This window comes from Amphibalanus amphitrite, unplaced genomic scaffold, assembly GCF_019059575.1.
Source record: "Amphibalanus amphitrite isolate SeventyFive unplaced genomic scaffold, NRLGWU_Aamphi_draft 001769F_arrow, whole genome shotgun sequence".
In the NCBI taxonomy this organism is placed as follows: Eukaryota; Metazoa; Arthropoda; class Thecostraca; order Balanomorpha; family Balanidae; genus Amphibalanus; species Amphibalanus amphitrite.
In genome coordinates, this window is record NW_024883262.1 from 1,348 (window position 1) to 16,411 (window position 15,064).

The 15,064-nt window shown below is 47.5% G+C and overlaps 1 long non-coding RNA gene across 1 annotated transcript; it reads left to right on the forward strand.

The window, feature by feature from the left end:
- Nucleotides 1–1,704: 1,704 nt before the first annotated feature.
- LOC122375072 lies at nt 1,705–3,923 on the forward strand. Its single transcript, XR_006255333.1, has 3 exons — nt 1,705–1,837; nt 2,634–2,740; nt 3,738–3,923. It is a non-coding gene; the product is annotated as an uncharacterized LOC122375072 (long non-coding RNA).
- Nucleotides 3,924–15,064: the final 11,141 nt, after the last annotated feature.

The window sequence follows — 15,064 nt, forward strand, 5'->3', positions numbered from 1 at the left end:
GTAGGCTACCTATTGAAAAATGGAGGCCATCGATGAATACTATGTAGAGGTTTGAAACGTTTATATTTTTAAGAATATTGTTGCTCTTCATGCAAAAGCGATGAATGGATCTTGGACAAAATTGAATGCTCTTTTCAACTATGCCATTTTCAATTGTTAAACGTACCAGTTTTTGCAGCAAAACCCGTGTAATTAAGTAAATAAGTCATGAACAAATGCCATTTTCTTCAGCGATTTGTTCCACCTTGTTTTTGATCAATTAGCTTTTCATAATTTTTCCATGAGAGGCGGTACGTTTCTCTTGACCTGCCCTTCAGGTGACATTGACATCCACCCTTATGCATGGGAGCAACATCAAATCACATGTTTGAACGCTTGAAACCACGAAAGGACTGCAAACGCGCCGCTAATGCGAGCCGGCATACGCCAAACCGCGATTCTGGCCAAACATGGTCTCGGAAAGTCGGCCAGGTTTGGCCTACTTTCCGACCTTTAGGTCGGAATTTGACCTTGAATTGACCTTTAGGTCATTTGGGCCAGGGTCATGAAATTTCTAGGGTAGGTGTAAAATTGATCAACGCGATGGTACTGAAAGTTACGTCGCGATCAGTCGCTTTTACGCGAGTTATTTGCGAAAAAAAAAACTTTAGGGGAGATTGCATCAGGCATCAGCCCCTTCCCCCTGTGCCGCGAGGATTAAAATTCTTGAGAGCGAATTCACGTAATGAAGAAGAGTAAAGGCACAATTTACTACAGCAGCCAATAGATGACTTAGAACAGGCACATGGGACTAGTTAAATATTGTCCGACGGAAGCAGGCAACAGTTCCGATTGCATATATGCTATGCATATTGCGGAAGAGGCACATTTCGGCCTCGAAAGATACGAATTTTTACGTCATAGAACATATTTTTGTCGTGGTCAATTTGCGCAAAAATTGAACACCGGGTGATTACCGAGCTATTGTTCTATCCAAATGTTCTGATTCAAACTCGCTCAGGGTTATCGTGCAGGTAAAGGGGGCCCGCTCAGCAGAATGTGTATGAAATATGGAGAGATTCTGAAAAATTGGTGGGGGGCCCGCACACTAGGGGGCCGCTTTGGAGGCGATGACCCCCCGAAATGAAATCCTGGCTGCGCCACTGCCGTTAGATCAAGATCAAGATATATCCTGACCAAGACAGACAAACTTGAAACTAACCTATATCCTGACCAAGACGGACAAACTTGAAACTAACCGATGATGCAATTCTATGTTGATTTAGAGCCAGAACCATCAGAGGGAAAATACAATCCTAAACAATCATTACTTGAGTTCTTTATGGCCTCCAGTGAATACACTGGTAGAAGAAAGGTAGGTAACTGAATCAATATGAATTACAATAATCCACAAGATATATAGGAATAGGTGTGTAAATATATTGAGATTGACGGCCTAGAAAAAGTGGAGTCGAAAAATAGAAATTGATATGTGAGAATTGAAAATTTCAGTGACGTAACTAATCACACTTCTGCCTCTCAAAGCACGGGGATATCTTAAAAATGGAAGAGCCAAATTTTTGGATTTTTTATATAAATGTTATTACAAATAACAGATAATTAGAAGTGTATTTTTGTTAAACCGTGATATTAAAATAATATTTTCAAGTCTAATGACGTCACTTTGAAAGGACTTCGCCTACCAACTTCTCATAGTATTTCTTTAGTATACCTCCGCCTTAATTTCATAGGCGAAAATGGCGTCTGCTGCGCGCTCCGCAGCGGTGAAGATTGGAGCTCATGTGAAAGAAATTAGGATTCATCTTTGTCAGAAATCAAGTGCCAGCCAAGGAGTCAGGTACTTTAACATTTATTTACTGTTTGTGACGATATTAGCTGCGTAAGGTTCCTTCGGGATGCTTGATTGCAATGCGCCACATTTGCCGACATCAAACCCTTCTTATGCTATGTTGGATTTACAGTTATTTTGACTTGAACTTTTATTTATAAGCTAGAAACTAATGAATATATATGAAATAGCAACTTGAACTTCTGCTGGTGGCTCATATTCTGGAATGCCTACTTTTCTTGGTAAAACTACCTACTGGCTTTACTTTCTTACAATTAAAGTATCAAAACAACTTTTGTAAATTGCAATAAGTGAATTTTCAGGATTTCTGTGTTGAAAAAAGTGAGGATTTATTATCCTGCATCACTGGATCTCCAGTAAAAAGAAAAATTAGACTATGATCTGTGATCCAAATGGATCTGTTCATAGGCGGAGAGTTGTGCTGGACTGGGGGTGCTCGAGCTCTCCCAATTCCATGCTGGCTTGGCTTTGGAGCCGCAACAGACGGTGGAGGTCAAGGTCATTGCTAGGGCTGGGGTGGATTTGCTGTGCCCGAGCATCCCCAGTTTGGCACAATACTCCACCTCTGGATCTCTTGATAAATTATAGAGCTAGATTATGATCCTATCATCTGAGATCAGGATCCCTGGGATCCCAGATCCATTTTCTTAGATCCATGCACATTTCTGGCTAGCATAATGTTAAAATAGGTAGGTGGATACTGATTGACTGGTTTTCTTATGTTTGACTGCCTCTGTAAACATGGTGTTTTTGCTTTATGCTAAACATACCACATTATTTTCAGGGAATTCATTGAAAGCAGCTATGTGCCATTGAAGAGGGCAAATCCAGACTTCCCAATCCTGATCAGGGAGTGCAGTGGCATTCATCCAAAGCTGTATGCCAGATACGGTAAGCAGTGTTTGTGTGACCTGACCTTTTCTCATTTTCATTTCAAATCAGTTGGAATTCACATTTCACAACCTGAATTCAGTTGAACTGAAACTCATCACAAATCACAATTGAATTTGAGATTCACACCTCACGTTTGGAAAATAACATCATTTAAAAAACAGACAACAACTTAAGGGAATTTTAGCTTACAACATACCACCTATACAAAGATGTTTAGAAGGTGGGCACTGGACAAGGAAGCTTGACTGGACTTGATCCTAAAAGCCCAAGTTCCTTATAGGTGCTGTAAGATAATGTAGGCTTATGACTTTTGCCTCACATAAAACATGCTATTAGTCAAAATTATCATGTACTCTGATGACAATAGATTTATTGAATCACCTACTTGAAAATCATGAAAATATTGCATGGATTTTTTTTAGCTGATTAATGTGCATACATGCCTTTTGGACCTTTTTTGGTGGGAGGCATGTTTTCATCAAACTCTGCCCTGCTAAACTTTACTTCCCTAATATGATTTCATATTGGTATGATAGGTACATCTTGTATATCTAACAACAGCTTCAGGCATAACCTTTCCAACAGTATGTTTGTTTTTAACTTCCAAGGGGATTATTTGGAGCACTTGCCAGTTGCCTCTCCAGAAGTGTCGGAAGATAACAAAATTTTGCAGTTTTCTTTGCTCAGAAAGAAGAAAAATCCTTTTTATCAATGATTTGCTTTAAATCGCACAGCAAACGCATAAGGAAGCGAAATACGAGTAGCTATGGGAAATCGAAGAACCGTTCTGGGGATAATGCCACAGTCATTGGCCATTGCCACAGTGTCCGACACGCCGTCTGGATCCGCCAGTGGCTACGAAATTCGGAATTGTCTTCTTTGACGTCACCTAGTTATAATTCGCGGAGTCGAGGCCCGAGGGTTGTAGTTTGTCAAGTGCCAAGTGACAGCGTGCGACAGTACGATGATAATATTTACGTTCCTTCTTTTTCAGCTTTTGGGAAGGAGAACGGCGTTCCTCTAACCAACATGAGCAAGGACCAAGTCGCGACAACCCTGCAAACTCTAATAAAGCAGTAGTTCCATCTGATTTATAAGTGACAATGGGCGATTGTATACTATTCGTGAAGTCATGCTTGTTTGAGTTGTGGATGAAATAAATGATGATACATACATTGTATATATTTTTTCTTTTGAGATAGTGAGTCGTACACCTTCAGACATTAAGTAGCATTCGCAATTAACCCTCGCCGGGCGCCGGCCGAGGGGGGGGGCGCACTTTATTGTTTTTTTTTTTTTTTTATCGCAACAGCTCCGAACACGCCGAAGATAAGGAGCTATAAGTTGGCATACCTGACCTTTGCTTAAGCCGGATCTTGCTACACCAACTGCATTTTCAGGTCAGGTCAGGTAACTGACCTATGACGTCATAAGTGAACCTCTGCACGGTCCTCAGATGTCGCAAATTCTTAACGCCCTTAGTGCCAGAGAAACTTTCACAGGGAGATGAAACTTACAGACGTAGTATCCTCCAGAGGTCTCACAGCTGACAGCTTGTATATCTCAGATTTTTCACATGATCACGTCGGTGATCACACATGGTCCTGTCAGCTCAGGGGATAGTCAGGTCAGGTCATGGTCAGATCACATGAGGTCAGGTCGGTCACGTGACATCATTTTAAGTCAATGGGGAAAAATGCAAAGTGCAAACTGCTATTTTGGGGCCGGGAACGATCTCCTACTATCTCAAGCACACGGAATCGTGATTTCATGGCTTCCTTGCAAAGTCCGATGCATTACTTTTGCATCATTGACCTTGCACGACGACATTTATGACGTCCCTATTTAGGGTCATTAGTCATACAAGTTTTTCGTCAATAACTCCCGATGAAATGGAGCTAGCGAGTAGGGAAAGCCACCAATGAACTAAAAAAGATCTGCCGAATAAGATGATAAGCGATAGGTATGACTTCCTTCAACTAACTTCGTGACCTTGGGGCTCTGACCGGACCTTGACTCGAGGTCAACACCTCAAGTTGACCTCACCCGAACAAAAAGTATACCATTCGACGTGCCTGAGCGAGGCGAACACGATGACACCAAAATCGCGGCGCTACTACCGTTTTTTTTGCGAAGTTTTTGCGAAGTTGAATTAACTTCCCTCGGTTTTTCGGGTTTATCAATTTTAGAATTATCTTGAAAATTGAATGACTCTGGTCCCTGACTCAAATGACCTCACGGCTGTGACCTGTTTGTTCCTCGTGATCATGTCAGTCGGGACTGCGATTCGGTGTGTCAGTAGACATAATCCGTTCGTTCCCAACTTTTCTTGATTATAAACGTGTGAACATGTGAATGATAAGGTGGTTGTCCCAAACATTACAGTGGGTGTTGATGTCACGTGAAGGCCGGGTCAAGGTCATTGACGTTGATGGCCATCGGCCTTTGTTGCCGACTCTAACGAACCGTCGGTGGCAGCCTTGGCTTCCTCTTTCGAGTTTTGCGTGATTCTAGGGTAGTTTTTGGAGCTGATTTCGAATTTAGTACCCATTTGAACATTCGAAATGTAGTTTTGTTGCCTACGCAATATATCGCGAAGCTGTCAGTCTACGGATAGCCGGCGGGTTGCCTACTGCATTGACCTGACCCGATCTACCCCAAGGCCTAAATAGCGCCTAGTTATATTTTCAATTTCGAATCCAGCCTCTGCAGTCTGAACATATCAGAAGAGGAAGGATTTAACATTCAGGAGACCTTAAACAATAAGGGATTGGATAGCAGTGTTGGAAGGTATGCGACTTTTCCTTAGCTGGGCCGTCTTACCCCACCTTCCATTACGGAATGCCTAACTCAATTTAAATTTGCTGAAAGCCATTAGCGATATGCGAGCCGCTGAGTGCTGAGCGGTTTCCCAGTGTTCGTGAGGATTGAAAAAGTTAAACTCAGTTGTCTAGAGAACATCGATATCAATTCATGAACAAGGATTCTTGCAGAAGCATGACAACTTATTTATGTCGATGAATGCAACAGCATGATCAGTGGCGGATCCAAGGGGGGGGGGGTCACATGGGTCATGACCCCCTCCTTGGGGCTCGGGGGCACCACAGGCCCGCCAGGGGCACCACAGGCCCGCCAGGGGCACCACAGGCCTAGCAGGGGAACCACGGACCTGTCAGGGGCACCACAGACCTGTCAGGAGCACCATCGGCCTAGCAAAAGCACCACAGGTCTGCCAGGGCCACCAGTCACCACAGACCTGCCAGGGGCACCAGAGGCCTGCCAGGGGCACCGCCGGCCTCGCAGGGGCACCTTGGGCCTGTGGGGGCACTTCAGGCTTGTCAGGGGCACCACAGTCCTGTCAGGGCCCAGGGGCAGCAGTGGCTTAGCAGGGGCACCACAGGCCCGCCAGGGGCACCACAGGCCTGTCAGGGGCACCACAGGCCTAGCAAGGGCACCACGGGCCTGTCGGGGGCACCACAGGCCTCGCAGGGGCACCTTGAGTCTGTCAGGGGCACCACGGGCCTGTCGGAGGCACTTCAGGCTTGTCAGGGGCACCACAGTCCTGTCAGAGCCCAGGGGCACCAGCGGCCTAGCAGAGGCACCACAGGCCCGCCAGGGGCACCGCAGGCCTGCCAGGGGCACCACCGATCTCGCAGGGGCACCTTGGGCCTGTCAGGGGCACCACGGGCCTGTGGGGGCACTTCATGCTTGTCGGGGGCACCACAGTCCCGTCAGGGCCCAGGGGCAGCAGTGGCCTAGCAGGGGCATCACAGGCCCGCCAGGGGCACCACAGGCCTGTCAGGGGCACCACAGGCCTAGCAAGGGCACCACGGGCTTGTCGGGGATACCACGGGCCTGGCAGGGGCACCTCAGTCTTGTCAGGGCCCAGGGGCACCACAGTCTTTCCAGGGGCACCACAGGCCTGTCAGGGACACCAGAGGCCTTGCAGGGGCACCACAGGCCTGGCAGGGGCACCACAGGCCTACCAGGGGCACCACCGGCCTCGCAGGGGCACCTTGAGCCTGTCAGGGGCACCTTGAGCCTGTCAGGGGCACCTTGAGCCTGTCAGGGGCACCACAGGCCTGCCAGGGGCACCACAGGCCTAGCAAGGGCACCACGAGCCTGTCAGGGGCACCTCAGGCTTATCAGGGCCCAGGGGCACCACAGTCCTTCCAGAGGCACCACAAGCCTGTCAGGCTGTCAGGGGCACCAAAGACCTAACAGGGGCACCACAGGCCTGTCAGGGGCACCACCGGCCTCGCAGGGGCACCTTTGGCCCGTCAGGGGCACCACGTGCCTGTCGGGGACATTTCAGGCTTATCAGTGGCACCACAGTCCTGTCAGAGCCCAGGGGCACCGGCGGCCTAGCACGGGTACCGGCCTGCCAGGGGCACCACCGGCCTCGCAGGGGCACCATGGGCCTGTCAGATGCACCACTGGCCTGTCGTTGGCACTTCAGGCTTGTCAGGGGGCACCACAGTCCTTCCAGGGGCACCACAAACCTGTCAGGGGCACCTGCGGCCTAGCAGGGGCACCACAGGCCCGCCAGGGGCAACACACACAAAATAAAATATATAAAAAAAAACGAAAAAAAAAAAACGAAAATAGGGCACCACCAAAATGAAGTGGCCGAAATCCGATGACTTTTTAATTTTGGGTATAGGTAGGGGCACCACTTCGATTCATGACCCTCCCCTTGGAGTTTTCCTGGATCCGCCCCTGAGCATGATACTTTCTGTCCCTTACAAGCACTTTGTTTTACATTGAAACGTAAGCGAAATTGACAAGCTTGTCTTTGGCATTCATAGTAGCCGAAGCGGTAGGCTAGCCGCATTAGCGTCGCCACGGGGGGGCAAGCGGGGCAGCTTGCCCCCCCAACCTCGGACCGGGCACCCCCTGAGATCGATACAGATCCGATGAGATTTTGGAGTCGGGAAAAAATGGGGGTACCTTTCTGAGAATGCCTGTGAGGTCAGACTCGGTTGGAGCGTGCAGTTCAAACCAGAGTCTGACTCGCAGTCGCCAAAATCTTCAAGACTCCGAGTCCAGACTCGGAAATGTCAATGCTGCGATCCATTCCATGTTTCTAGTTCGTTCTTTATTACATTTTACAGCTGATTTTCATAAGTTTTGGAGTGCTGACACAATTTTCGTTCAAAGCGTGAAACGAAATCTTAGGGGCATTTCTCAACTCTCGTCAAATGTCTGCGACAGGCTCAAGTACCGTACAAGTGTCGCAGGGCTCATGAGCTTGCTTTAAACAAAGGCTCCTAAGGAGCTCCACTGAGCCCTAAAGAAGCTTTCAGAGGGCCCAAACCGGCCTCTGAAAGTTCCACTGGTGTCCATGTTCTCTGAGGGCCCATACAGGGATATTTGAGCCTTCGAACATTTCTGAGAACCTGGCCTCTGATAGTTTAGCCAAACTTTTGAGGCGACAGACTTTGCTAACCCCAAGCCGGCATCTGAGGGGTCACAGCTCACGTGTCCCTCTGAGGTCCGCAACACATGTTAATTATGTCCCTACGTAGGGTCCTTAGGGATTCGACACAGACCCCGAGGGTTCACACTGTTATCCGAGGGCTCCAGGCTCACCCTGGGCCTAGTCTCTTAGCGCCCGCCACCCACACTGGCTTCTGAGGGCCCCACCTTGGGCTCGGAAAGCCCTAAAGCACCACGTACACGTAAATATTTGAGGTGACCCACGCCGATCTCCGGGACCCTAAGCATGCTTCTGAGAGTCAGCACTGACCCTTAGTGGCCTGAAATGGCCTGCAAGTCCCAAACCTATCTCTGATGGATCCCTTGCCGCTATGCCGTGCGTAACTTTTGGTTCTGTTTAACAGTTTTTGTGCACGTTTGCAGCGCTTCCCTTCACACGAAAAACGAGAAACTTTTGTTCACACTCGAGTGAACAAAACACTTCCTCTCACTAGAGCAAAGATGAATTAGGTACTTCCGATTCACACTTCCGACATTCACTCTCCGCCGAATGCCCAACTTAGCTACGATCGGCGGCTGGGATAAGTCCTATGCATTTCACGTAAAACCTCTGCATGCATGCGTGAATGGAGGTTTTAGCAGGGTGATCCGATTAAATGGAGCGTTTTTCACCTTTTTCTGGGTAATGATCATTAGAGTCGAGCGTCTGCACAGGGGCCCTCTGCAGTGCGTCGGCAATCGCAGCCACTATATACTAGTTATAATTCTACCAGTCGTTTTTGTCATGGAATTTCAAAATTTCGAATTTTTTCTGTAAAAATTACATGTCATAGCTAGAAGGAAACCTTTGTCACCATCGGATTCCTCGCACCATTGCGCGTCGAATGATATGTAAAACGAGTGAGTAAAGACTGGGGAAAGGCAAGTTTTAACACAAAAGTTGATTTTGCCCCCCCAACCGAAAATCTCTGGCGACGCCTATGATAGGTACCGGAAAGTGACGGACTGGCCCCCAGTCCGTCACGGCCCCCAGTCAAAAGTGACGGAGACTGGCCACGGGAGGCATCGTGCCGTGAAACGAGGACTTCTCTCCCGTCGCGTCTAGCAATGAAATTCCTCGACACAAATGAAGGGATACTTCAAATCAAGATTACTTTACTAATAACTTCAATATGGTAGCTAAGTACATCTCTGGCGCAGATTAGATGAAATGAGACCTGCTTATCCTGTTCGGTGGTGTATGCGAGCAGCCAATTACCGGCCGACGGCAAGAATTGGAGTTGATCGCAGACGCAAATTTTAAATGAAGTTGTTTTTAATTTGTTGATGAGTGAAGTTGACTTGCGAAATTGATAAGGAAGTCTTTCTAAATATCTTTAAAAGCTTCAATTTTTACTCATTCTTGAGCCCGTGTGACCCAGGGTTGTCATGGTAACATCTAAAAGAGCACGGGTTCCTAATCGCTGCTCGCATGAATCAGAAATTTCATGTATGGTTTGCCTAGTCTTACTCCAATACTCCACCCATTAAAATGGATGATGCTGATAAATTAAAAAATAAATTTTGTCTAGGCTCTGTGTTAGTTAGATGTTATTTTTATGCTGATCTGTTTATTGATAGCCAGTAATGGGTCACATTTCCTGTATGTCCCGGTTCAGATATTTGTTAATTCCTGTGATATAGACATTCTGTGGAGAAACTCGTGTTTAGTAAGAATACTGTGTCATGCAGTTAACCTGACCAACAATATCCAGCTAAAACTAACTAACCGTGATCTCACCACTATTTCGAGCCCCAGTTTGTTTTCATCATGTCGGCTGTCGTGAGAACCTGCAGTCAGCTGTTGCGAAACCTCTATGCAGAAATATAGTACCCTTTTTTAGTCCAACACCAGGGCTGTCTCGCGTATATTCGGATGCAGTATGAGTAGAGCATGGGTCCCGAAAAATTCTTCAGAAACTAGAGAAATTCTCGCGGCCACCGGCATTTAGGCGATCTGCTCGTGCTTTTGTCACTGGAGCGCTTCTTTCACGGAGATTGCGCCGGCCGCCTGCAACGGACGAAAAATACACGGCTTTGCAATCCGGCTGATCGTGGGAAAATACAGCCGGAGGTCTCGGCTCTATGCAGGTATACCACCGGGAGAGATGTATTTATTGTATAGTATATACCACTCGCTCGATGTATAGCCTGCAAGTTGGCTTTGGTGCAAACATGTCAAACAGGGTATAGGGCGGATCGATGTAAGCAAATCAGACGTTCAATTGACAATTTTCGATTCTTATTCGATAATTACGACCAATTATATTTTATTTTGGGAAGTGTTATTGGGACCGGAGCAATAAAATCTCATTTTCTCCTGTCTCCTTACCTATCTCCCAAACCCCTTGCTCACGATCATCTTTCCTCTCTTTAGGTATCAGTCTCCTTCCCGTCCTCCCCGAGTCTCTGACAAGTAATATCCATGTCTCTAAGTCTTTTCCTTCATCTGATCCTCCTTTCTCTCACCACCCTTCTCTCTCTCTCTCTCTCTCTCTCTCTCTCTCTCTCTCTCTCTCTCTCTCTCTCTCTCTCTCTCTCTCTCTTTCTCTCTCTCTCTCTCTCTCTCTCTCGTCCGTCTGTCCATCTCTTTGTCCGTCTCTCCGTCCGTTCGCCCGCCCTTCCGTCTCTCAGTCCGTCCGTCCGTCCGTCCGTCCGCCCTTCCGTCTCTCAGTCCGTCCATCCGTCCGTCCGTTTCTCCATCCGTCCGTCCATCAGTCACTCTCTCCGTCCGTCCGTCATCAGTCTCTTCGTCCGTCCATCCGTCTCTCCGTCCGTCCGTCCGTCTCTCCGGAGGTGCAACTTTTCCCAAATAGTTCTTGGAACGTCACACAGTATATCGAGCCCACATATTACATAGAGGTGCAACTTTTTCAGGTCCCACGTTCACCACGTCCAACGTTCTAACAGGTCCCAATTTTCCTGCCTTTTGGGTCATTGACCTGACCTGGAAGGTCAACCGATGACCTAGGACCTTAAAATTGGGTATCATCGGCTTCCTCTCGTCACGGGCAACACACTCGTTTTTTCCGCGAAGCTCTAGCTTGATCAGGAGCGAAACGGCAAAGGGTTATACCTTATACGTTCGCGGCTGGAAAAACACCAATACGGGCGAGGGTCAAGTTGAAAGTATTAATTTGGTTCAAAACGATGATGTAGATAATTTAGTTATTTAAATCTAAATATCCTATGACGAGAGCGATGGACATTTTTGGTATGCAGTGTTATCCATTGAAAACAGGTCAAAGCTATTGAGTTTTTAATTTAGTGGTCGCCGCTTACTAATCATGCGGCATACACGCCGCACATAACCGCCAATGCCGCAACGCAGCTTAAATTTTGAAGTAAGCATTTAGTCTCACCCGCATTCACATGGTACCCGTCGTGTGTGTCCGAGAATTTCTCTAGTTTCTGAGGAATTTTTCGGGACCCATGCTCTGCTCATAGCATATTTACGTCTGGACAACGAGTTGCGTTGGAGAGGCCGGAAATAGTGGCGATTTCAGGACCGCAAGAATGGACCGTCATTGGGATGATTCTTTCTTAAACCGTGCACTGTTTTCGGCCGTAATTTAATAGTTACTACAAAATATTTTGTAATTACGTTTCCACCTAGAATGAATGCCACCAGGACTAAATTTTTACTACTTTTGCATTTTGTCCAGAAGCATATAGTGCTGTTATATTGCAGTTTTAGCGCGTTTGTTACAAAATATGAAGCGAATAAGCGTCAGTGTAATTCATCAGAGCCCTGATCGGCGGCCGGCTAGTACTCTTGCCCGCGCTCACATACGTGCACGTTACCCCGGCAACGGGCTATTGACCAATGAGAAGCGAGAAAAGTGTTACGTCACTGCGATTTTTCATATACCTGTGCCCCCCGGACGTGACGTAGTGGCGTATTTGGAAATTCCGACCTTGACGAGCGTCTGTGGTAGAAAACCACCACTTTGGTAGGGGAAACTACTGCTGTCTGCTACTGTTTGCACTGCATGTCTCGCTGTAGTTGCGACCCATTGCGACATCTATGCAAGTCAGCAAGGGTACGTACCTCAGCAGTCAGCGATATACGTACTTTATAATTTACGTACTTTTCGATGCGTATTTTCTTCTTTGACGTACTTTTGTCTAGGTATACGTACTTTGTACTGTACGTACCTACCTCTGCGATACGCCTACTTCTGTCCTTGACGTACCTATTCCATACGTACTTTATACTCGACGTACTTTTGCGATACGTACTTTTGCCCTTGACGTACTCTTATCCATACGTACTTTATGCTGTACGCACTTTTACGATATGTGCTTTTGTCCTTGACGTACTTTTGTCCATGCGTACAGTATGTCTAAAAAGTATGTCCCCTGGTTTGGCTCTCCCACAGGAGGCGAATCGGTAACTTTGCTGAATCCCAGTTGCGGCACCCGGCCGCCAGGGTCGCTGCCGCGCGAGCGGCCTTGACCGCTCGCATGTCATTGGCAGTTCGGTCCCTCCCCATCTATACAGAGGTGGGGAGGGGAGAAGAGGGGAAGAGAGGGGAAGAGAGGGGAGGGAGCGGCATCCGCTCGGCACTGGGCGATACCTGGCTGACCCCGCGCTCCCTCGCTGACCTCCGTCCTGCCCTCAGGCGAAGACCGACTTCCTCGGCCCGTAGCGGCCGAGCGGAAAACCGAGCTCGCAGGGCGCGACTCCATTGGCCCAATCTTATAAATGGAATGCTGTCGTATTCACGGCATTAGATAATATTAATAGTGATACCAGCAGTGGATGTCGTAAAATACAGTCCAAAACAAACGAAAGCACACGATTGACGCATAATACGCCCTCCCATTCAAATAAGGCCGCTCACTTCAATAGATGGTGTAGTTTCTTAGGGCGTAAAAGATGCAAAACACTACCAAACTTTTTTTTTAGCTCGGCCACTGGGACCGTCAATATACAATTGACTGAAATGCATGAAAACCATTTTGCATTTAATAGCCGTTTCCTGCACCAAAACTTTAGTCAGTGACGCCCTGTCCATTCTAAAGCGTTTATAAGATTGGTCTCAGCACCCGATTTTATATGAGGAAGTCGTTTAAAAAGCATCTTATCTCTAACCAATTTATTTATTATGGCCACTTTTACAGGATGACGTCTATAGAGCTTTGACTTTACATTTCTTCCTCGTTCAGGAGCAACGTTTTAACCCTCACCGGACCTTCAGGTTTTCTGAATACCGAGGGGGCGTTGGGGGGTTGGAAGTGAGGGAACAACCCCATTTGCCGATTCGCCCCTTAATGAGCTAGAGCCTCACGAAAGAAACGATCGTGCGCGTCGTTACGAAATGCAGCGATTGGTCTCCGATTTTAAGGACTATGATCAGCCGATGACTTCTGAGGTTAGGTCAAGTGGCCCAAGGCACAGGTTCGGTTTTTGGTAAATAACTTCGCTAAACATGATCGCAGATCCGCGATTTTAGCAGCATCGTGTTTGTCTAGCTCAGGCGTGTCGAATGGTAGGTATACTTTTTCTTCGGGTGAGATCAAGTTAAGGTGTTAACCTCGGGTCAAGGTCAGGTCACAGCCCGTCAGGTCACGAAGCTGGTCAAAGCATAGAGATCTTATACACAATTTAATTTAGGATAGTTTAATTCAAGTCGGTATGAATCCGACTTGACAATTTACTAGGTGGGTTTTGCAGCGCTATTACTTCGGCATATGATTATAAATCATTGCTATTTTCCATCCGGATGTCGTTATTCAATGCTGGCCTTTGCGCCCTCAGAAAAGTTTATAGTCATGAAGGCTTGCATTGACCCATACTTTCCATTTTTCAGCACCATTATTCGCCGTAGTTGACCAGGTATTTTTCTTCAGCTCTCCCCCGAATCATTTGGCTTAGACCCATGGCGTATCACCCGTGCATCGCAAGACGCACCTACCACACACAAGTTCACGATCCCCACGAACCCACATCAGCGTCCGTTCGCTTGGTGTGTGACCCCTTGACCTTTGGCCGCGACAACTGCCAGCTTGCCGGAGCACCCCTCCCTGCACGCGCTGCCCCGCCCGCTCCCCTCCCTCTCTCCCTCCCCCCTCCCGGGGTCGTGTCACGAAGGTTCGGGCTTACGCTACTACCGGCCGCTGCGCAGCTGTCACCTAGCGCTTGGGAATGTGTGGTCTGGTGCGGATTCAGCCAACTACCGGCTCGCGACACCAGCGCCACGTAGTGGCGACGGTACATTCTTTTTAGACATACTGTACTTAATAATGCACCTATACGTACTTCTTCGATACGTACTTTTGTCCTTCACGTACTTTTATCCATTAGTCGTGCTTTATACTTTACGTACTTTTGCCATGCGTAGTGCGTACTTTTGTCCTTGACGTAGTTTTGTCCATGCGTATTTTATACTGTACGAACATTTGCGATGCGTACTTTTGTCTTACGTGCCAGGGGCGTCGCCACAGATTTTCGACAGGGGGGACGGAATACGGATCGGCCGACTAAAAACCCAAAATTAGGTATCGTTACCGCACTTTTTCAGGCCGATGCACTATCTGTTCAACGATACTGGGCTGAATTCCTACGCGGTACGCGTCCGAAGTATTCATTTTTACACGGGTAACCAGAGCCTCCGGTCTTCTAAGTTCTATCAGGGTATAATTGTTGACACATGCCGTCAATCTGATAGTTAACTAGTGTTAATGTATACATCATACGTGGTGGTTGCTTTAGGTATTTGTCACAACTCTGAACTCATAATCTCTTTTGGTCTCCAGTATGAATGGGTGGCGCGGGTCGGCGCGAAGCGCCGCGAGATTTTCGTCGAGGTCGGAAATGTATATGCATATGGATGACGC